The sequence below is a fragment of the Mesoplodon mirus genome, assembly GCF_964341445.2.
Source record: "Mesoplodon mirus genome assembly, chromosome: 5".
Classification (NCBI taxonomy): Eukaryota; Metazoa; Chordata; class Mammalia; order Artiodactyla; family Ziphiidae; genus Mesoplodon; species Mesoplodon mirus.
In genome coordinates, this window is record NC_138980.1 from 91,554,355 (window position 1) to 91,578,632 (window position 24,278).

The 24,278-nt window shown below is 35.9% G+C and overlaps 1 long non-coding RNA gene across 2 annotated transcripts in view; it reads right to left on the bottom strand.

The window, feature by feature from the left end:
* Positions 1-22,119: 22,119 nt before the first annotated feature.
* Positions 22,120-24,278, bottom strand: part of LOC309804528 — a 249,681-nt gene continuing 247,522 nt past the window's right edge. The window contains exon 4 of one of the 2 annotated variants that reach the window (XR_014294133.1): positions 22,120-22,182. This is a non-coding gene — a long non-coding RNA (uncharacterized lncRNA). The remainder of the gene's footprint in view (positions 22,183-24,278) is intronic. The other variant, XR_014294134.1, reaches the window with a different exon arrangement.

A 24,278-nucleotide genomic window follows, 5' to 3' on the forward strand; every position in this document is an offset into this window, starting at 1 on the left:
CCTATGTAATCACAATCTAGAGACAGAGGACACAAGCATCTATACTTAAAAAATTTTTAATGTAAAATAGAGGATTCTGATGAGTAACTCTGATTAAGAACCACTATTATAGGTTGTTAGGAGAAGACACTGCTGCCTAGAGTGGTCAGGAAAGGCTTTAGAAGAATTGAATAGAACCTTAAAGGAAAAATAAGATTTGGTTGAGCATAAGTTTAAGTGGGATCGTAAATATTAAGGCAAAGAATCCAATGAATAAAAACATTAATAGTGTGTCAAAGTGTTGGAAAGGACAGTAGGAAGATGGTTTGTCTTGGGCAAAAAAATAGGTGGATCATTAAGCAGGTGATCTCCAAATCGTTAAAGACTTTCAGGATGAGATCTAGTATTGAAAACATTAGGGAGAACCGAATGTTTTTAAGAAACGGACTTGGTACCTTATGTAGGAGAGAGTGTTGATATGAAATATGGGAAGCAGGAAAGACAGTAAGTATGATACCACAGAGCTCCAGGTAAGAGATGGCAAGGGCCTAGATTGGCACAGTACTTTTAAAAATAATATTTAACAAATGTAAAACTAACAAACTAATAGTATGAAAAATATCAGCTAAGGTGCACCCAACTACCTGAACATTAGCCAAAGCAAACTGACATGTTTCAGCACAAGTTAGAGGACAGAAATTATTTTAAAACATTATGTATTTTTAATTAGAATTAATTTTATATTTAAAATACACAAAGTATATATGAAAAAATAATTTCATAGCTTTTTTTTTTCTCTGAAAATACAAAACATCCTGCAGAATATTTAGTGGGCTGCAAGGGACTGTGGGATCCTTAGATGGACCTTTGATCAATGCTGGACCAGACTGTGGCAATGACCCTAAGAATGAAGTTGGAATAACAGAAGCAAGAAATAATGTGATGGAAGAGTCACAGAATTTGGTAACCGATTGACTGTAAATGACTATGAACCAGTGGAATCAAAAACTGGGAGAATGATGTGTCAAAGAAAAAAATTAAGATTTCAGAAGTAAATTTGGTTTTAGGTAAGATGAGTTTAATACAACTGTGGAGCAAGTCCATGGAAATTATTAAGTGCCACTGTTACCAGCCATACAGTCAGAGGTCAGAAGAGGAAATTATTATTTCGGTAAAGTCTAATAATAGGGATTTTATTTAATCTGGATAGGAAATGAAGTTATAAAGGTAGGTGAACCCTCCAAAGGAAAAGCCTTAAATAGAGAAGATCTTGACAAAAACTGACAGAGGTGATTACCAAAGGTAGAGAAGACTATTTCAGAGAGGTTTCAAGAAATCCAGTTTGACATACAGTCACAAGGAACCAAATGAGTATTTTGTCTAAAATACACATTCACTAGACAGCTAATTGATGTGTCTAAATGCTGTACACATCTTTACCATGATTTTCTTTCCTGATGCTTTCATCTGTTTCCTTTTAATTACCTGCTCATTTTGATAATATTCTAATGTTTGGGGTTCTCCCTTTGCAGGAGATGTTAAGTTTATCTTTTATTGCTCAGAGCATTTATGTCAATGCAAGTGGGAAAAACAAGGTCGCATTTTAAATGTATATTAATATTTATTATTGTCACAAAGCAAGAATATTCAGCATTATTAATAGCCCTATCATATAAAAATCCCCTGGCTGTATTATCAGTTATATTTCCTGATAGAATTTTTTTGATGTCATTTTATGTTATGTCCCTCACAGATATCAGTGTTAACATTTGGAAGGGGGAAGATTTAAAAAATCATGCATAGACACTAACGATAATATATACAAGAATAACCTTAACAAGTTATGTGAAAGTCCTCCTCAGTGACATAAAAGTATACTGATCAAATAAAAGATATTCCTTATTCCTGAATAAGACAAATAAGGACCATAAAACTATGACTTCTCCATAGATTAATATATAAATGTAATGCAACCCCAGTGAAACTAGTCATCTTTATTTTTGCCTCTGGAACTAACAAGTTGATTCCAAACGTGCTATGAAACCTTTTCTGGAGTGGTCAGGAGAGGCTTAATGAAGAAGAATAGAGATGAGATTATATGAGAAAAATAAGAAAAATGAAAGAGGGACTACTCCATTAGACATTTAAACAGAAATCTATAGAATTAAAACAATATGGTACTGGCACATGAATGCTTAGTTAGAACCACAGAACAGAATAGAAAATCTAGAAAGAGATAGCATGTGGAAATTTAGTATATGTTGAAGGTAGTATCTTAGAACATTGGGGGAACAGACTTTTTTTTTTTTTTTTTTTTTTTTTGCGGTACGCAGCGCTCTCACTGTTGTGGCCTCTCCTGTTGCGGAGCACAGGCTCCAGACGCGCAGGCTCAGCGGCCATCGCTCACAGGCCCAGCCGCTCCGCGGCATGTGGGATCCTCCCGGACCGGGGCATGAACCTGTGTCTCCTGCATCGGCAGGCGGACTCTCAACCACTGCGCCACCAGGGAAGCCCCGGGAATAGACTTTTTAATAAATGATTTGGAACACCTGGACAGTCAGTTGGAAAAAGATAACTCACATATACAAGAATAAACTGAAAATAGATCAGTGATCTAAATGTTAAAATAAAATGAAACCATAAAAAGACTGTAAGAAAACATGAGTAAATTCCTTCAAGACAAAAAGTGTAAGGAAAAATGTCTAACTATGACTCAAAATCCAGATGTAATGAAAGATACAATTAACAATTTGAACTACATTAAACAATAATAAAATAATGAAATCTATTATGTATAGGAAGACATATTATGTATATAAATCTATAGGTATAGGAAGAAATCTGTTACGTATACAAAATCTGTTGTGCATAATAAGAAACAGAGTAGAAGCTGTAGAGGATGGGATAGGATTTCACTGATTACACCACCTTATATAGTTTTGAATTTTGAGCAATGTTAATGTTTTATATATTAAATAATAAAGTTAAATAATAAAGGATAGGGGGATCCAGAATCCAACGCAAGCAGAAATAAATGAACCTAGTTATATAAAAAAAAAAAACATAACCACACAGAAGAGAATAAAAAAGAATCAAGTAACTTTTTAAATGTGAGCTCCCTGACTGATACATTGAGAAGGACACAGTACCCCTTATGTAGTATTCCTGACAAGAAATGTGTGCCTTGAAAATAATCATGAGGAAACAGTCAGACAAATTGAAATTAAAGAATAATTACAAAATGACTAGTTTGGACTCTTCAAAAAATGTCAATGTCACATAAATACAAAAAATTTAAGACTGGGGAATTGTTCTAGATAAAAAGGAGACTAAAGAGACATTACAATGAAATGCAATACTTGCTCTTTTTTTCTAAGATTATTTTTAAATCTTTTCTTTTTAAAAAAATTTATTTTTAAAATTATTTATTTATTTTTGTCTGTGTTGGGTCTTTGTTGCTGCATGCGGGCTTTCTCTAGTTGCGGTGAGCGGAGGCTACTCTTTGTAGCGGAACATGGGCTTCTCATTGTGGTGGCTTCTCTTGTTGCAGAGCATGGGTTCTAGGTGTGTGGGCTTCAGTAGTTGCGGTGCGTGGGCTCAGTAGTTGTGGCTCACGGGCTCTAGAGCACAGGCTCAGTAGCTGTGGCGCACGGGCTTAGCTGCTCCGCGGCATGTGGGATCTTCCCGGACCAGGGCTTGAACCCGTGTCCACTTCAATGGCAGGCGGATTCTTAACCACTGCGCCACCAGGGAAGCCCCAATACTTGCTCTTAATTGGACCCCAAACTTTAAAAAGATAAAAAACAAACAACTGTACAGTTTCTTATTGGGACAGTTGATGAAATTAGAATATGAACTGTGTATCAGATAGTAGTACTATATAAATATTAAGTTTCATGTGACAATTGTATTTATGTAGGGCTGTCTTGTTTTATTTTATTTTTTTAACAGATATACATATAAGTATTTGGAGGTAAAGTATTGCAAGGCCCATAATTAGCTCTCAAGTGCTTTAGCAAGTAAATGAATTAATGGTTGAATGAATAAATAGATGTGTGTTTATTACAGAGAGAGCAAAAAGAAAGAGAGATTAAGCAAATGTGACAAAATGTTAACAACTGGTGAGTCTAGGAGAAGACTATATGAGTGTTATTGTATTATTATTGCCTCTCTTCTGTAGGTTTGAAATTTCAAAATAAAAAGCTGTGGTGTGGAGAACATACATATGCCTATATATTAGGGACAGGAACAGCTATGTGTATCTAGCCCTGGGTCAAAGAGCACATATACCCAACTCTCCCTGTGGATGGGTACTGCTGCCTCTGATGATACAGCCTTGACAACAACATAGTTTTTCATTTTTTGTTTTTTTAATTTATTTTATTTTATTTTTGTTTTTGGCTGTGTTGGGTCTTCTTTGCTGCACGCGGGCTTTTTCTCTGGTTGTGGCAAGCGGGGGCTACTCTTCGTTGTGGTGTGCAAGGTTCTCATTGTGGTGGCTTCTCTTGTTGGGAGCACAGGCTCTAGGTGCGTGGGCTTCAGTAGTTCTGGCACACGGGCTCAGTAGTTGTGGCTTGTGGGCTCTAGAGTGCAAGCTCAGTTGTTGTGGCACACAGGCTTAGTTGCTCCATGGCATGTGGGATCCTCCCATACCAGGGCTCGACCCCGAGTCTCCTGCATGGGCAGGCGGATTCTTAACTACTGTGCCACCAGGGAAGCCCAACAACAACATAGTTTTATGTCCTGCTATCCCAGAGTTTCTCCATACAGGGAGAGAGAGAGGGAGATTCATGTGGTTTTAAAAGTGTGTACCACCCTTCATCAAGAAGAATGACAGGTTCACTGCAGAGAAGGAATAGGCCTCCAATGCTCTTCCATGGATAATAGATCTACAATTGTGTATTCATAGTCTGTTGTAGTAAATCAGCACGTTGACAAGGGTATGGAGAAGAATAAAGAAGAGAAAAATAATTTGCCACCAAGTGTTATTGGTGGGGGATGAATTACTCAGCTTAATTCTTACAACCTCCAGCCTTGGAGAGCAGCTTAGCCTTGAATTTTTGATCCAACATAGGAAGGATACTAAGCATCTAATTCAGACCTCCTAACCCTATTTGGATTCTGGTGCCAATCCAAAAGTTTGCCTTATTTATTTATTTACAGGAACTGGTTTTTCTCTACTATGAGTTTGAATGGCTCCCTCTAACCCTATCCCCAGAAATGGACCAAACTGTGGATTGTCTCACAAGTCTGATCTGAATTCATATGTATGAATGGGGTAGGAAGGTGTGCTTTAGTAGGAGGTTTCTGGTGTTGGAGTAAGACCCCAGAGATCATGCTTCCTGAAGTAGAGTCCTGAGACCGGCCTTGGTCCTGCCTGGACCTCCAAGGACAGCCAGACCTAATGTGGCTTTTGGCTGGACGAGAAGGAACAGGCTGTGCTGGGGAATTTGTGACTTGGAAAGTCTATTTTTCACAAAATGTGGGCTGGCAAATTTTGATGTCTTTACAAGGCTCCATGTAAGGTAATTAAATCTCATTTATTTTAAATAAATAAATAAATAAATAAATAAATAACTTCATGTATCTGACTGTAGACTTCAGCTTAAAAATAACCCCTAAATAAAATCTTACACCTCATAGGTGTTGACTCAGTGTTAAACAACTGGAAAGTCAGAGATTCTTTATAGCAGGCCCAAGTTTAGTGCAAACTCTCATATAAGATGGAAAAAAAATCTCTAACTTTATTACAGCCCATCAGGTTATTCAATCTTTAGAGAATAACAATCCTAACCTTTCTTTCAGATGACACTTAAAAATAACTAATAAACATGAAGGAATATGCCCAGAAGTTACCAAAGATTATGTAAATGCATATTGATGAAAACAATTCAACCAATTTTATCACATTATGAGTTTAAACTTTATAAAAATATACTTTATTTTAAAACTCTTTTTCTGATTTTTTAAACAAAGAAATTGTTGCTTTAAAGGTAGCAAGTTTTAAAGACAATTTTTAAAAAAACTGTAGTAGAAGGTGAAAATTAATTTTATTAGGTAGATTGAGATAATCGAGTGAGTTATTTATATGTTTAGAAGCCCTAAAAGAAACTTTAAAAACTAAAAAAAAAAAAAAGATTTCAAGGATAATTTAGAAGCTTTTATAACATGCCTTACTATGCACATTTTATAAGTTCACATAAATTTCCATAGAAAATGACTCAGCAGTTCCATGAGTGAAGTTAACCCACCAAGACAGTGCTTAAAAGAGGAAAAGGCTCATCTTGATAACAAAACAAAGCTGTTTACAATTATTCAACTAAATAAAACGTAAATGCAGTTTTCCCCCTTTGGGGAAGGTTAGAGATGACTTTTTCTCCTGCTTTATAACCTCTCAACAGTTCTGTACTCTCTCTCGCCTCTAGACACATACACATGGTCTTCCTTCTGTCTGGAGAAAGAAATTTCTCTTGTTTCTTCACCTGGTTAACCTTCAGTTATTTACAAGAATGCCACCAAAGTTTTACTTTGTGATGCCCAAGACTGTGTTAGCTTCTCCTCCAATGGGTGTCCATCTCAGGTGCTTCTCCCACTGAGAATGCTTCTCACACTTAGGATAATTGCTCCTCTGCACTCCCCACTGTGTTGTAATTCTCTACCATGGAGGGAGGCATGTCTATCTTGTTCAGGGTTATATCTCCAGCTTTTGGTGCGGTGCCGAACATTTGGTGTTTAAAACAAAACCAAAAACTTTCTTCTCAATTATACCAGGTAACCAGGCAGAACTACTTAGTACTGTTATTTTTTGTTTAGCAATTATTCTTTGGCCTAGAACTGAATGCCCCACCCCTTTCCCCCCAATATCATCCTCTGCTTGGATAATTTCTATCTAGCCCACAGGTCTCGATTTCGATAATATTCCCTTTCAGGAAGGCTTCCTTGAACTTCTGGCTTGGTACCCCTCCTACGTGCTACCCTCGAACCCTACAGTGTTCCTATGATAGCCTTTACTGTTCAGATCGTAATTGCTATTTTGCTTTTCTGGGTCTTCTGTCAGAATGTGAGCCCTATGATGGCAGGACCACGCCACCTTTTAAACCTTTCTATTTTCAGCATGTGGCATTGCTGGAATGTTGTGAGCACTTAAGAAATATTTGTTGAGTAAGAAGTATTACATTATAATAATTATAATTACAAATGACCTCCTTTTCTTCAGGTTCTCATTCTTCTCTCCATCCTTTGTATCACTGCCAGGTTGGCCTTTCTTAAACTCTGCCTTCCTCAGCTTGCTGCTCAAAACTTTTTTTAAAAAAATTAATTAATTAATTAATTTTTTTGAGGCTGTGTTGGATCTTTGTTGCAGTGTGCGGGCTTCTCATTGTCGTGGCTTCTTTTGTTGTGGAGCATGGGCTCTAGGAGCATGGGCTTCAGTAGTTGTGGCACATGGGCTCAGTAGTTGTGGCTCACAGGCTCTAGAGCACAGGCTCAGTAGTTGTGGCGCACAGGCTTAGTTGCTCCATGGTGTGTGGGATCCTCCCCAACCAGGGCTCGAATCCGTGTCCCCTGCATTGGCAGGTGGATTCTTAACCACTGTGCCACCAGGGAAGTCTGGCTCAAAACTTCTGAATGCCACTTAATTTATTACATAATGAACGCTCAACTTCTATGTGTTTTTCTTTTTAATATAGTCTCTCCCTACTATTCTCACCTTAAGTCCCTCTACTTCTAATTGTATCTCCCACTTGAGTTAGGCCAATCACCATAGTCTAGATCTATATGACTCTGGACAAATTGATGTTCATTTTTGATTCTGTGCTTAGTTTAGTCCAACACGAAAAACACCTGCCACATCCATGGTTCCCTTCTATAGAGTTTTTATCACAGCCTCCCCCTCCCTCCAAAGAGTCTTTTTCATAAAAGTCACTATGTTCATATATGTAAATTTTGTCACCCTGCTGACGGGGCCTGATGTGTGTGTGTGTGTGTGTGTGTGCGCATGCGTGCATGTGTGTGTGTGTGTGTGTGTGTGTGTGTGTGTTCTTATTCGGGGTTCTTGATAAAATAACAACCAACCTCTAGATGAGCTAGAATCTATCTATGAAGCAGCCAGGGATGCAAGTTCTGACTAATATGGACAATAGTGATCTAGGAACCAATCAAACCAATCTCTTAGGGAAATTTGAATGAGATATTAGTGAGCCAGATAAATATCCAGACAGAGATATAGGTAGACCCAGACAGGGGAGAGAAGGGAGAGAGAGAGAGAAGGAGAAAGAGAAAGAGAGGAAATAGTAGATACACAGGGGAAAATCAGGCAATAAGACATGTGTGCAGAGCCGATGAGGCAACAGAAGCTGTGAGTAAGAAGAAGAAGAAAAATATACAGAAGAGAATGTGAGGTAGTTGGAAGCAGTTGCAAATCAGGAATTAATAATCCTCTGCTGGTGTGGTGCAATGACATAACCAGGTCACAAGTGCTGTGCTGGCCTGTGGGTCACCCTTCAGTTCCTGACCCATAAGCCACAAAATCAAAAAGTCATTCTCCACAAAATAAAACTGTACAACTCCTTTCATTCCCATAATGCCTGACGTGTGGCCAGCATCTGAATCTTCCTTATTTCCAAACGCAGTTACAATAGTCATACCTTTTGATTTAAGATATCCTGTGTGAATCTCTGTTACTGTCACTCTGAAAAACTTCACACAGATTCATTTTGGCTTTATAAAACAGTGAAATTCAATTTCACTTGAAGGAATTCGTAAAATAGAAATAACTTTCAACATGTAGACCACAGTGTAGCCTCTGTGTCATGTAGTTTCTGGTGCTGAAATTTTATAAGCCATTCCATCACTGCAAAGAATGAATGAGCATCTTGCTTTGTTAAAAATGGTTTCCCTCTTAACAAGTTTCATACATATTGAGTCTCTCTCTCTCTCTCTCTCTATATATATATATATTCCCCCCCCCCCCCCCGGTACGCGGCCCTCTCACTGTTGTGGCCTCTCCCGTTGCGGAGCACAGGCTCCGGACGCGCAGGCTCAGCAGCCATGGCTCATGGGCCTAGCCGCTCCGCGGCATGTGGGATCTTCCCGGACCGGGGCACGAACCCATGTCCCCCGCATCGGCAGGCAGACTCTCAGCCACTGCGCCACGGGAAGCCCAGAGTCTTTTATATTTTTTTGTACAAACTTGTTACTGAATTATGTGAGCACTATAGTTATGTTTCAACATTGACAAGTAATATTTTTATTAATTTTAATTTTTGGCTGTGTTGGGTCTTCGTTTATGTGCGAGGGCTTTCTCTAGTTGCAGCAAGCGGGGGCCACTCTTCAACACGGTGCGTGGGCCTCTCACTATCGTGGCCTCTCTTGTTGAGGAGCACAGGCTCCAGATGTGCAGGCTCAGTAGTTGTGGCTCACGGGCCTAGCCGCTCCGCGGCATGTGGGATCTTCCCAGACCAAGGCTCGAACCCGTGTCCCCTGCATTGGCAGGCAGATTCTCATCCACTGTGCCACCAGGCAAGCCCTGACAGGTAGTATTGAATGTTGGCTGAAGTAATTTTTTCAAGTGCATTACAAGTACTGCATACTTATTGAAAATTACTTGGCTTATCTGGTCAATACTCTGTAAATTAATTGAGGGAATTGATTCCTGGTGTTCACTGGGAAAAGAAAAACCAAGCAGACTTACAGGAAACAATTGTAGAGGAGAAAACCACATCTTGTTGAGAAAAATAGTACAATAATGTGGAATGACCACTGGACCTGTGCCCCTTAATCTTTGCTTCCATTTCCTCCTGAACTTCAGATTCGTCTAATCATGATTTCCCTCTCTATCCAGTCTGCATCCAAAGCACCTCATCAATCACTCTCTTGGCATCAGCCTTAATCTCTGTGTTCCCCTGCCCTTTTGCCTACTATTCTGTAAGACCTGGTCTCAGATTAGTTCTGAAATAGCCTCTTATATTACTGGAATTTTGAGTACCACTAGAAAATAAAACAATTACGAATATAGGTGCCACTACACATGAATTGTCTTCAGCCTCAGCTTGGGAAACATTTTTATGTGTTTGGTCACCAGTCACTGCTGCTCCTATAGCAGAGAAGTCCAGAATAGGTTGTTCTTTTCAAGTCCCCGAACTCAGGGCCCACCTCTTTCAACAAGGGTTTTGCAACCCCTTTCATAGACACACACTCAAAATATCAATAGAAACTACTAGGCGTGCAATTCCTCAAATTCTGTTCAATACACCTCCTGCAGGTTACTTATAACCTAACCTGTCTCTGGCCTTCCATCCAGTCTCAGAGGCTGGGGATTTTCAAAGTACAATGTCATCAACTCCAGAAGGAAGGACTTAAAACAAAAGAGTTTTAAGAGCTTTCTGGAGGAGGACAAACATTCTCCTGGGATATTTATTCTTCTCTTGACATTAGAGAAGACTTTTTCAGAGATACAAGTGCTAAACTGAAGTTCAGACCTGGCTGCAGTTTTCATTAGTTCCAGATTATTGGGATTATCATAAAGGGTTTTGTTTTCTATACAATGATGAATGACTAGAATAAGAGTCAGTGATCTGATTCTTTTTCAGTCTTACCCTCACTGATACCTGGTCCTGGAGAAACAATGATCAGTTTACAAAAGGTAAATATAACTTAAAAAAATTAGAGACTAATGTTTTTCAATTAGATGAAATTGGGTTCCACTTGTTTCATCTCAATTTGGTCCCTGAACTTTTTTTGCAAAGTCCCACTCTAATTCTTAAGAGAGTAATATATTGTGGCTTAGATACTTTTAATACTTACTTTGACCTAAGCAAAAGTCATGAAATATTATCTCTGAAAATAAAAATATTTTAAAGTGATAAGTATGCATTAATTTCTTCATTTAATATGGCTAAAAAGGGAGAATGAAGAGAAACTGCTTTGGTATTACTTTTAACACAAAACAAAATCTAATTCTATATTATAATCAACATATTATTGAGCAATTGAAGCCAAGGATTTAAAAGTAACAGCTTTTCAAAATTTTATAAGACAAATCTTTTATCGTTATCTTTTATCTTCATCTCTCTCCTTTAATAAGTCATACCTATGCCAATCACTTGGGATCCTTAACATTCTCCAGGGCCTTATTCCCATATTGTAAAACTGAAAGTTGCCATTTCTATATAGATAAGTGGTAGTTCTAGTATAGTAATAACGGTCACTTCACTGTCATCATTAGTTACTATGTATACCATATGTTGCATAAGTATCACATTTGTATAATATTAGTAATAATATACCTTACCTAGAACTTTTTTGTGTGTCACAATTTCTTAGAGCTGGGTATAACTTATTCTCATCTTTTGTAACACTAAAGATCTGAGCAATTAAGTAACTTGGTAGTAGTCAATAGTTAGTACATTCTTGAGTCAAATTTTAACCTAGGCCAGCCTAACCCAAAATGCTAGCTTTTAATTACTATGTTGTATTTCATTTTATAGGTACTTTACCTTCTGTGTTCACATGCAGTATTTTATTTGACTTTGAGAGTCAACATATGAAATAGGCCTTATCACTTCCATTTTACAAATGAAGATTCTGAGGCCCATAGAGGTTATTTAGGTGGTAAGTGGCACGGCTGGCCCCCTGATGGCAAGTCCATCTACAGACTTCTCTCAAATGACCTTAAGGGATATGGCATATATGGTTAGAGGAACAAAGAAGTCTCTCTTTTGTTGTTTCACTTTCAGTAAACAAACTTAATAACACTTGAAATATTTTTTCCAAATTAGAAATCCTCATAGCTTTGTTTGAGGATAAAATTGAGATGGTTAGTGATAATGGTTAAAAAAAATAGAACTGACCATTTATGTTCAAATTTGTCATCTCTGTTTGATTTTCTAGATACACTTATAGATTTTTCTTCCTTTATTTTAACCTCTAATTTTAGAACATTTTCAGAGCCTTAAAAACAATTTCTGTAAAAAATGAACATTGTCCAAAGTATACTTTATAGATGATCATATTACATGATATACTCTTTTTTAGTAACTGACCTCTCTGAAAGGAAATGGTTGTTATGGTTACCACAGAGCAAAAGTGAAAGAAAGAAAGAAAGAGAGAGAGAGAGCGGGAGCGAGTGCAGTCGCTTTGAAACAAAGTGCTGCAGAATTTTGTTCTGAGTGATCACATTAATAATTTCCTGGCTGGCTTATCTCATCATCCTCTCAGGAAACAAAGGACTAGTATACATAAGCACAATAAATTCTGTTTCTTAGTTCTTTTAGTGTCTGGTATTTTTCAGATTCCACAGATATGGAATCTGCTATTGCTATTCTTTTGTGTGCATACTCTTAAACAATTTTAATTAATAGCTATAGGACTAAACTGTGCAAGTGTTGGAGAAGAGAGAGTCTTATAACCTCCAGCCAGTTTTTCTTTGTTGCAGCGGTATTTGTCTGATTAGGATTCTGCTGAAGGCTGGTAGTCATGTGCAAATCAAAAAGCATGAGTTTCAGTTATGCAAATATAATGTCCTCAGACTATTTGATATGTTAACTTGAGACACTGAGCACCTGCAGATGTGATCAGTAAAAGAAAAGAAAAGTTATTCAAAGGGAGTTAAGTTTCTGACTTATCTATTTATTTATACAAATTTTCAAATGTTTAATCAAGACACAAGGAACAGGCAAGTGTTTAAACAAGATTTCTTATTCATTCTCATACCAGGATGTATTATGGGATACAATAAAGTGAAAATAATTATATACCATTCCAAGAGCTTAATATTAAAAAAAGGCAAAGACAGAAAAATAACTATTTTACCTCTCCACTGCCTCTAATGACTCACTTTTTGATTGATTTCTGCCATTTATTGACTTGCCCAATAAACAGATATTTATTGAGCAACTACTATGTACCAGGCACAGTGCTGGCTGCTTTGGAGGACTTTTAGGGGTATTGATGACAAACAACTCCCTCATCTTCTGCTGGGAGAGACTGGGATTTAAAGAAACAGCCAGACTTGGAAAGACTGTATGTGTAAAGGATTCGAAGGGCAGATTAGTCTAGGGGTTAATGGGAGAAAATGGATTGGCCGAGGGGCATTGGGATGCTGGTAAGTAGTTGGTAGGAACTGGTGATTATTGGGTTTGAAAGGAATGATAGGGAGGTTTAAAGTCAGTACAGCGAGTATGGAAAATATTGGAAGGAATGAAAAGAATGGGGTGAACTACTGAAAGAAAAAAATAAAGGACTGCAAAACACTAAAGGAACTGAGGATGCAGGAAGGATGTGGACCTATCAAGGAAACTTAAAGAAGTAAATCCAATAATCAACTCAGTTTTGCCCTCGAGGCGTTTGCCAAATCCTAAATGATATAGGGACAAAATTAGAAAGAAACCTAGTAGACACCTGCTACACCACAGATTTTCACAGTCTTAGAGGCTAAAGAGATAAGAATTTCAGTCCAAGATCTACCAAGGAGGATATGGCTGATTAAACACCCAGGCTTTCAGTTGACAGTTTAGAACCCAGTAGGGTTATGCCATAATACTGAGAAAAAACTGGAAATTGACAAGTCTGAAACTCAGCCTTGAGTCAACTCCATATTTGATTGGATTGAGATGATTATCCTTTAACTTCTCTCCAGGAGAAAAGTAAATCATCTCTGAAGAAAAATAAAACTATCTACAGCCTATATAATTTTAACAAAGACTTTGGTTGTCACTCAAGGAGAATTACCAGGCATACAATGATTATTGTACAAAGATTTGTTTAAACTATTATAAATAAGTTAAAGAAAATGGATAAAAAGATAAATTTTTCAACAGAAAAAGTATCTATGAAATATCAAATGGAAATTCTAAAACTGAAAAATGCAATCAATGAAATAAAGAATTCAAAAGCTGGGTGTGGGAGAAGGTAAGACAGAACAGAAGAAATGATTAGTAACATAGAAGATGGATCAGTAAAAAAGATCCAAACTGAAGCACATAGGGTAAAAGGAACAGAAAATACACATCAAGTCACAGATCTAAGGAGATTCATAAAGCCTAAACAAGATAAGATACAAGCAAACCACGTCTAGTCACATCAGAGTGAAACTGCTTAAAATCAGAGACAAAGAAAATAATCTTAAAAGCAGTTAGAGGGGAAAAAAGACATATGGCCTTCAGAGGGGCAATAGTAATAAAAACAGCACTATTTATAATAGCCAGACATAGAAACAACCTACGTGCCTACCAACAGATGACTGGATAAAAAAAAAATGTTGTGTGGATACATACAATGTAATGCTATTCAGCCATAAAAAAGAAGGAAATCCTGCCATTTGAGACAACATGGATGAACCTTAATGACATTACATTAAGTGAAATAAGTCAGACAGAAAAAGACAAATATTGCGTGATCTTACTTATATGTGGAATTTTTAAAAACCAAACCCCCCAAAAACAACAACAATCAAAGTCATAGAAAAAGAGATTAAATTTGTGGTTACTAGAGACAGGGGATGGGGGGGTGGGCAAATTGGATAAAGGTGGTCAAAAGGTACAAACGTCTAGGTATAAGATAAATAAGTACTGGGTATATAACGTACAACATAATGACTATAGTTAACACTACTGTGTGGTATATGTGAAAGTTGCTAAAGAGTAAATCCTAATAGTTCTCGTGACAAGGAAAAAAGCATTTTTTTTCCTTTTTCTATTTTTTTATATCTATACAAGGAGAAAGACGTTAACTAAACTCAACTGGTAATCATTTCACAATATATGTAAGTCAAGTCATGCTGTACACCTTAAACCTACACAGTGCTATATGTCAATTATATTGTAAAAAAGCTGAAAGAAAAAATAATCCTAAGATCAGTAAAAATATTCCCCTGAAATATTATTTTTATCTTTTTTTTTTTTTTTTTTTTTTTTTGCTGTACGCGGGCCTCTCACTGTTGTGGCCTCTCCCGTTGCGGAGCACAGGCTCCGGACGCGCAGGCTCAGCGGCCATGGCTCACGGGCCCAGCCGCTCCGCGGCATATGGGATCCTCCCAGACCGGGGCACGAACCCGTATCCCCTGCATCGGCAGGCGGACTCTCAACCACTGCGCCACCAGGGAGGCCCTATTTTTATCTTTTTAAAAACATTTCTTTCCAAAAGAATTTTGGAATGAAAAGTAGAAACCTTTCAAATAAATGTAAACTAAGGGAATTCACTGTCAACAGGCCTGCAAAGAAAGAAATTTCTTCAAAAAGATTTCAACAAGCAACAGGAAAATGATCCTGGATGGAGGCACAATAATGAGCATGAGAGAATAAAGGGCTCCAGAGAGAGTAAGGAGGTAAATTTAAATGAATATAGATGTTTAAAACAATGATAGTAATATCTTATGAGGTTTAAAATATATATCAACTGACAATAAAGAGCAATAACAGTAAAAAAAGTAAAAGGATGGTAAATAAATTTAAAGTATTGTTAGGTCCTCTCACTGTCTGACAGGTGTTAAAATTACTAACTTAATGTTGGACTCTAATAAATCAAGGGTACACTAATAAAATCTAGGATACACTAAAGGAATAGCAAAAAATATACACTCAGTAAGCTAAGAGAAGGAAAATAGAGTGATAAAAATAATTGATTAATCCAAAAGAAAGTAAAAAAAAAGAAAAAACTGATATTACCAAAAAATAATAAGATAATAAATAGATGACAATTTCACTAGACATAAATGGTCTAAATATTTCCAATTAAAGTTTTATGATTCTCAGATAAAATTAAAATATTAACCATAACAACCAGAAAACTTGAAAGCATAAAAGGATAGAAAAGGATATACCAAGAAAACACTAAAAGAAGGGTGAAGTAGCTATACTAATAACCAAAAATGTAGACTTTTGGGTGGGAAGTGTTACTAGAAATAAAAGGGACAAATTTATTCTTTAAAAAGGTCAATTCAGTATGAACATATTACATTTATAGATTTTTATATAACTAAAAACCTAGTTATGAAGTATAAAAAAATAAAATATGATCAGAAGTAAAAGAAATAGATAAATACACAATAATGTATGGAAGTTTTATACAAAACTGATAGAACAAGTGGACAAATATATCAGTGAAAACAAAGAAGACTCACATAACATGATTAACAAACTTGATTGGTTGTAATAATTCCATAAACAATACACAGTTTTCTCAAGTGCACATAGAATGTTTAACAACTTTATCCTTAGACTGGGTCATAAATCAAATCACAACAGACCTTAGGGGAAAAAGGATTAAAATCATAAGGAGTATGATTTTTCTGATCACAGTGGAATTAAGCCAGAAATCAATTTAAAGAAAACTAGAAAATCCCCACATATTAGAAAATTATACAATGTATTTCTAAATAGCACGAGTTGAAGAGAAAATCACAACAGGAATTTGAAAATATCATGAACCAACGTATTTATTACTAGATATCAAGTGCCTTTTTATAATATTGCAATAATATCATTAAATTTTTTTATTTCTAATTGTTCATTTCTAGTATATAGAAATACAATTTTTTTGGCATACTGATCTAGAATCCAGCCATCTGAATAACTTCACTTAATTCTAATATTTTTATCTGCAGATTATTTTGATTGGACAAAAAAATTATATTGTCAACAAATTATGACAATTTTACTTCTTCCCTGCCAGCTCTTACATATTTTATTAATTTTAGTGCCTCATTGTACTGACTAGGACCTCAGCACATCATTGAATAGAAATGGTGATGGTAGACTTCCTTTCCTCATTCCTGATCCCATCAGGAAAGCTTAAATTTTTACCAATAAGTATGATGTGTGCTATAGGATTTTTGTAGATTTTGTCAATTAAAGAACTTCTGTTATGAGTTTGAATTTTTTTTTCTTTTTCATATGTAACTGAAAACATTTTACAGAAAGTGTTTCACTATAGAAAATGTAAAAATACATTAAACATATTGTTACTAATAGAAAGTTCCATAGATGTTAACTTTATGATCTTTTATACTTTAACTTTTATTTTTATTTTCTTTGAATTTTATTTTCTTTTTTTATACAGCAGGTTCTTATTAGTTATCTATTTTATACATACTAGTGTATACATGTCAATCCCAATCTCCCAATTCATCACACCACCACCCCTCCCCCACCACTTTCCCCCCTTGGTGTCCATACATTTGTTCTCCACATCTGTGTCTCAATTTCTGCCCCGCAAACTGGTTCATCTGTACCATTATGAGTTTGAATTTAATTTGCAGTTTTCTTCCTAATTTCTTTCTAGAGTATGTATATTCAGCTTTTCTTTAAAAAATTATTAGAATACAAAAAAAAAATAGTCTACACTTAGAAGTTTACTCTGAGCATACAAGTTCAATATCTGCAAGAGAATATTTTTTCAATAAAAATATTAGGTAAAATCATATGAAAGAGCCATTTTTTATAGGTCTAAGACAGTTGGATATCAGAAATTCCACAAGTTTCAATTAATCATTATGGCATACCCAGAATAATTACTCAATTGAAGCTATCAGCTACTTCAAATTTATTAATTGCAAGCTGCAACTCTGAAAACTGCTGGCAATTAGTAGGAAAAAAAAATGTAACTAAAAAGACCATACATTTAAAAAAAATTCTTCAGAAAAACTGGAGTGACATGATATTACAAATTGATTCCATACAATTCAATCTAATATTGTAACTTACTGTGAAGAGTCAAATGAAAGTGTCAACAATTTCAACTTTATTAACTATAAGATGCAATTTTTAAAAAATTTCAACAGAATTTCAAAGAGACTTCTTTTTTAAAAATCAAGTTAAAAAAAATACATTCTTTAGAAGAAGAGTAGTGACAAGGCATTCAGAGATTTGAGTAAATAAAGTCCTTGATTATGTACTAAGAATAATCATTCTGTTAATATTATTTTTAATGTTCCCATAATCAATATAAAGAAGTTTTTCTGTTTTGTTGTATGGTCAATGACATTCATTTGTAACTTGGCTGGCTGAGTTCAAGGCTATGGTTTGCTGGAAAGCATTCATTTTACAAACCTCTGTAGGGAATTAGTATATCTCACTTGACTATGAAGAAGACATATTAGGGTTGAGTTAACGATTTCTCTCAAGTATTTAAAATAAAACTGACTAAAGATATGAGGTCTTCTAGGAACATACCCAAGGGACAGTCTCATGCAGATGCACAAAAAGACATGTGTAAAGTCATTTGTTGTTGCATTGTTGGCAAAAAAACTAAAATAATCTAATTGCAGTGGTAAGAATAAATAAAGTTTGGTCTTTTTGGACAGTGGAATTTAGAGGTTAAAATAAAAGAATTAAATATTCATGTATAAATCTCAACAACAAAATGTTGAGTGAAAAAGGAGAGGTAGAGTATGATACCATTTAAACTTAAAATGCATAAAACAATACCATTTATTATTTACAAATACAGTTGATTCTCATTACTTGTGGTAGTTATGCCCTATATAGCCATCATGACCACTGAATTAGTAAAGACGGAATCACTACTCCTAGGGGAAACACAAAGTTAGGTTCCTGTGACCCTGGTCACAACATTGTTGTCAACCGATCACTATGTAACTTTGTTTTATGTATATATCTGCTTGTAGACACCTTATTTAATATATAGATTGTTGACTCATTAACACTGAACTCAGGGCCAGCAGCACTGTAACTCACACCTGAACAAAGCTTATCTAACACGTGTATTTTCTCCACGAGGTGCCCTGCAGGCTTCTTGCCCTTAGGAATACCAGACAGCACTTCAGTACGACATTTAGGGGACATTTTAAACAGCAAAATCATCAACAAAAAGCACAAAAATGCAAAACACTGGCACTAAATAGACCAGAAAAAGACCACCTGTTTATAGGATGAGAACGAAAACAAGGAGGCAGATCACTGCTCTGGTCAATCTCAGCTGAGAAGGTGCACATCCAGTGACTCAAATTTTTCACTACTCTGTACATGTCTGCAAAAAACTTCATGAGTATAGATTTGGGGGTTACAAATGAGTTTTAGCAAGCAAGCAAATTTACAAATACAGAATCCACAAATAATGAGGATTGGCTGTATATACTGGGTTGGCCAAAAAATTCATTTGGGTTTTTCCATAGCATCTTACAGAAAAACCCGAACGAACTTTTTGGCCAACCCAATACATATATAGCACAATTACCAAACTATGTATGAGAATGATAAACACCAATTTCAGAATAATGATAAACCTCTGGTAAAAGAGGGAATGGAAAGGGGTGAGGGAAGGTTACAAATGAATTTGCTTTTTTTTTTAATAGATAGAAAACTGGTATACATATGGCTGATCATAGATATATATTATTTTTAGTAATTTTCCACTTACTTAAAATATTTTATATTTAATAAGAAATTATATAAGTGTGATCTGTCTTCCTTCATTGTTTTATTTAAAGACTAAAAAAAGCTTCAATTACAGATGAATGTTATTAGATAAGATATGAAGAATTTTTGTATAAAAGTTGTCAAGGATTAAAGTGGATTATTGAGAAAAGAAAAGGAAAACCATCAATTGAAGATGATGTCTGAGAACAAGAAAAGTCTAAACCTGTAACAGCATCTTAGAAACAGAGGTGGGGGTAGTTCCCTGGTGGCACAGTGGTTGAGAATCTGCCTGCCAATGCAGGGGACACAGGTTCGAGCCCTAGTCTGGGAAGATCCCACATGCTGCGGAGCAACTAAGCCTGTGCACTACAACTACTGAGCCAGTGAGCCACAACTACTGAGCCCGCATGCCACAATTACTGAAGCTCAAGCACCTAGAGCCCACACACTGCAACAAAGAGTAGCCCCCGCTTGCCACAACTAGAGAAAACCTGCATGCAGCAAAAAAGACCCAGCACAGCCAAAAATAAATAAATTTTAATTAATTAATTAATTAATTTTAAAAAAAGAAAAGAAAGAAACAGAGGTGGGAATGAATTTGAGCAGAAGTTTCCAAACTTGGCTGTGCTGCAAAAACAACTGGATTACTTTCAAAAACACAGACAGATCTTTGGGTGCCAATCTTTAAGATTCTAATTCAGTAGGTCTGGAGTCAAATTTTTGCAAAGCTCACTAGATAATCAGACACATAATTAGGACTGAGAATCAACAGACTGGATGTTGGCCTTAGACACAGGGCTTCTGCCCTGCAAGGACTTCAGAAGTCATTATGCACACAGACCATGATCAGTACCTCCTGGGGTTGTGCAAAGAGGCATTCCTATTAGACTCATGTGCTTTCTCAGTTATATTATTTTTATATTCCTGATTGTAATTCTGAGGAATTATGAGATCTAATGACTCATTCAAGAGTGTGAAATATGAAACAGAGCTCCTGATACATACATCTGTAGTTCCATTTTGTCACGCCCCTTCTTAAAAAAAAAAAATCAACTCCTTTCTTTGGTGTTAAATGAGTTGCTTAAGTCATGTATATGTATATAAAAAAACTTACAAATGTGGTCTAAAATAGATTTAATATAACCTTAGTTAAAGTTATCAATGTAATCATATTTAGGGACACATTTATACTTATAAATCTGAATACAAATATGTGAAACAAATCAAAGTACAAGTATTTAGGAACAAAAAACATCAAAGAGGGCTCCCCTGGTGGCGCAGTTGTTGAGAGTCCACCTGCTGATGCAGGGGACACGGGTTCGTGCCCTGGTCCGGGAGGATCCCACATGCCGCGGAGCGGCTAGGCCCGTAAGCCATGGCCACTGAGCCTGCGCATCTGGAGCCTGTGCTCCGCAACGGGAGAGGCTGCAGCAGTGAGAGGCTCAAGTACCGCAAAAAACAAACAAACAAACAAACAAAACATCAAAGAAATTTCTTGAGAAAACCACATACCAACAGTTACTCTATTAAAATGTCTGCTACTGGTATTTCTTAGCTGAGCCTGGTTGTTGTTGTTGTTGTGTGTGTGTGTGTGTGTGTGTGTGTTTAACATATTGAAACAGGAAGCAAGTAGGGCAAAAGATGTTAACTAGTTTTGTGTCCCTTTTTCTTCCTTTCTCTCTTCATCTAATTTGTTCAGCATCATAGTCCCAACTCTGGTACTGGAAGGTCCTTCTTCAACCCCCTCTTGCCTTTGCTGTTTGCCTGGCTATGGCTTAGGACTCAGAAAAGGCTGTTTACAGAAGAAAAAATGTTTATATTGGGGTTTTTTTTGAGGGTGCAGAATGATCCCATGTTGCTGTAATATTATGTAGGTTGTGTTGCTTTCTAAATAGCAACAACAAACTCTTCTACTATGAAAACACTTGAAATATTTTCTGTATATATATTTTTAATGCACTTTTTGTTATTTTTAAACCACAATTAATTTGCAAATTGGTTGATCAAATTCTGTATTAGCAAGAGTTGCCTGTATATCAATGTACACCTATGGAAGCATAGGCAAATTCCAGTTAGGGTAGACTAGCTTGTTTCAGACCAATTCTCCCAATGTAAACAATCAGAAAATCTGTAAAAAAAAAAATGGTAATTAGCTCTTTGAAGGCATCAGAGAGCTACCAAAGCAGTGAAGATTAGGAATCCAAGACCCTGGAGAGAGAGGGGAAGTATGGAATAATGAGCGTGACATTTGGTGTTACTTTTCCCTGAAGGTATTTGTAAATTTACAGTAGATCTGCGAGACTGGGAAGCTAGAGGCAAGTGGCAGAGACGAAGAGAAGACCTGAGACTGAGAAGCTCAGTAGAGCTTTGGGGAGACAAAAACTAGAGGTTAGGGCCTGCAAAAGAGGAAAGATCTTGGTAAATACCCCCAGACTATCAGTTGGGACCCCTGAAAGGCTACATGCTAGAAGTAAGGCTGAAAGGAAATAGACCAGTCCTTACAAAGACCAAAACTCAGCTCCATATCTCTTTCCTATCAGACTGGATGAAGGTGACCTGCCTTTACTCTGCCTGCCTGTCAAAATATAAATACTGTTGGTGGGAACATAAAATCATTCACAGCCTGAAATTTACTCTACATAAACACTGTCCACCATGAAATAATAATGATAATTTAAAAAAATGCCAAGCATACCAGACAACAAGATCAAATAGTCAAAATCAACAGAAAAAAAACACATATTGTAGTTATGAGGATTTTAAGATACTTGCCATTAGTGTGCACAAAACATAGATGACAAGATGAAGAACATCAACAGAGCACTGGAATCTGCAAAAAAATAATGAAGTAAAAATTATAAAACTGAAAACCATATACATCTGTCTTTCTGCCTACTACCCCGTCCAGCTCTGTTCCTTGATCATTGTAATTAACCTAAATTCTGACTTCAGTTAAAACCCTCATATATATTTATCTTTTGTTTTTCTTTAATATACTTTTTTCCTTAAGGAAAGAGAATGTCTAATTGCTAAAACAGAATGCTACAAATAGTTCAGTAAAAGCATTACATATACCATATACTTCCAAATGTGTTACATTATTTGATTCATAATCAGATACAGAGTTATTCATTAACTAGGACTGTTTATAATTCCATTATTAATGAAAAATATATATTTATTTGAGCTGAGCTTTCTTTATAAGATTATAGTCTAACCTGTCACTCACAGATAAAGTTTTCAGGTTTCAAAAAATCACTTAATTCTTATCGTTTTACATTTCCTAGGAGGAGTCTGGAGTAATTCAATATGTTCTCTGAGTAAAAAAATCTCAGGTTCTTACTTAATCTAATAAAATCATTATTTTATGAAGTCAGATGACAAATGAGAGCCTAATCAATTAGTTTTTTAATAGATGTTTCCTAGTTACAAATGCATTTTAAAGTATTTTATGAGTTTATTTTTAGGGTGGCATATATCTATAAATATAAATAAACACATGCATATAGATAAACAATTGCCTTTAAAATTAGTTAACAGATTAATGAAATGAACACTAATTTTCCCGAAATTCTGAGGAGCCAGAGGTGGGAGTGGCAATTAGGAAAAAAGGGAAAGGAAATAATATTTATTAAGATCTAAGCCTTGTAAAGTACGTATTACTCCTTCCATTATACAATGATGTTCAGAGAAATTAAGTAATATGATCATGGCCACAGACCTAGTAAATGGCAGCACTGGAATGCAAACACAGTTCTATTTAATTTTTAAGCCTATATTCTTTCAAGTACACTGTGCTTTCTATCTTTAGAAATAGATAGATGAGTGGGCAGATTTATGTTAAAACTGGTGAGGATATAATCGGGTTAGGAGTTTAACAGGATTTTTATGTGAAGTCTATTGTATTCCAAATTTGAGTGTGGCCAGGAAGTTCATCAAAGTTGGATCTCATATTTCAAAAGTGTACAGAATTCCATATAAAATTTTTTTATCTACTATTGATAATCATCTCCAGGTAAGTTTTAGCACACAATGTTCAGTTATATAGCCTTGAGTGTGTAGGTGCATAAGGTATACATTAGTTACAATAAATTAATTCCATGAAGTAGAAAGAGATTAAGATATAGATCTCTATATAAAGCACTATGAACAGTTCAATAAATGCATTACATTTATTTATTTTTACATCTGTGTTGTACTTGAGCTAATTCATAACCAGAGAAGAAATATAAGTTTCCTCATTAACTGTTTCCTATCTAGTCAGAGTTGAGGACAATGACGTTGTATCAGAGTTAAGAGATATGTATATTACATAGTTACCATGCAGACTCTAATTTCCCTTCGCATTAAACTGCTTTAATATTCTGTTATGATACATACTTATATGAATAGCAATGTTAGATCATTTGACATTTAATGGAAAAAAAAAAAGCCCAGAGGTTCTCTATATTTTCAGAAGAGACCCAGCTAGCAATGCTCATACTGAAGCAAGATGCTCGTTTGTTTCTTCCTCTAGTCCTTAGTTGCAAGTGGATTGATGGGTATTTGGGTTGGGAGATTAGAGCAGGGCTACAGCTGCAAACTTCAACCCCATTATTTTCCATATCTCCCTTTGCTTTTTCCATAACAGGAAAATCCTAACAGGATTATATCCTCACCAGTTTTAACTCCTCAATTGCAGTTACATGTTTTTCATTCTATTTATGTTTAATATCTATCTCCCCTTCTAGAATATACCAAAGCACAGGGAATATGTGATTAGTACACCAAAGACAAGCAGAATTCTTGGTTACAAACAACAGAGGACACTCCAGTTTGTTGAAACAGAAGGGATTTTTGGTAGCTTACAAATCTCCAGGAGGTCTAGAGAACCAGACTTTGATACTACCTAGCCAGGTACAATGAAGGCAGGAAAAATGTCTAATT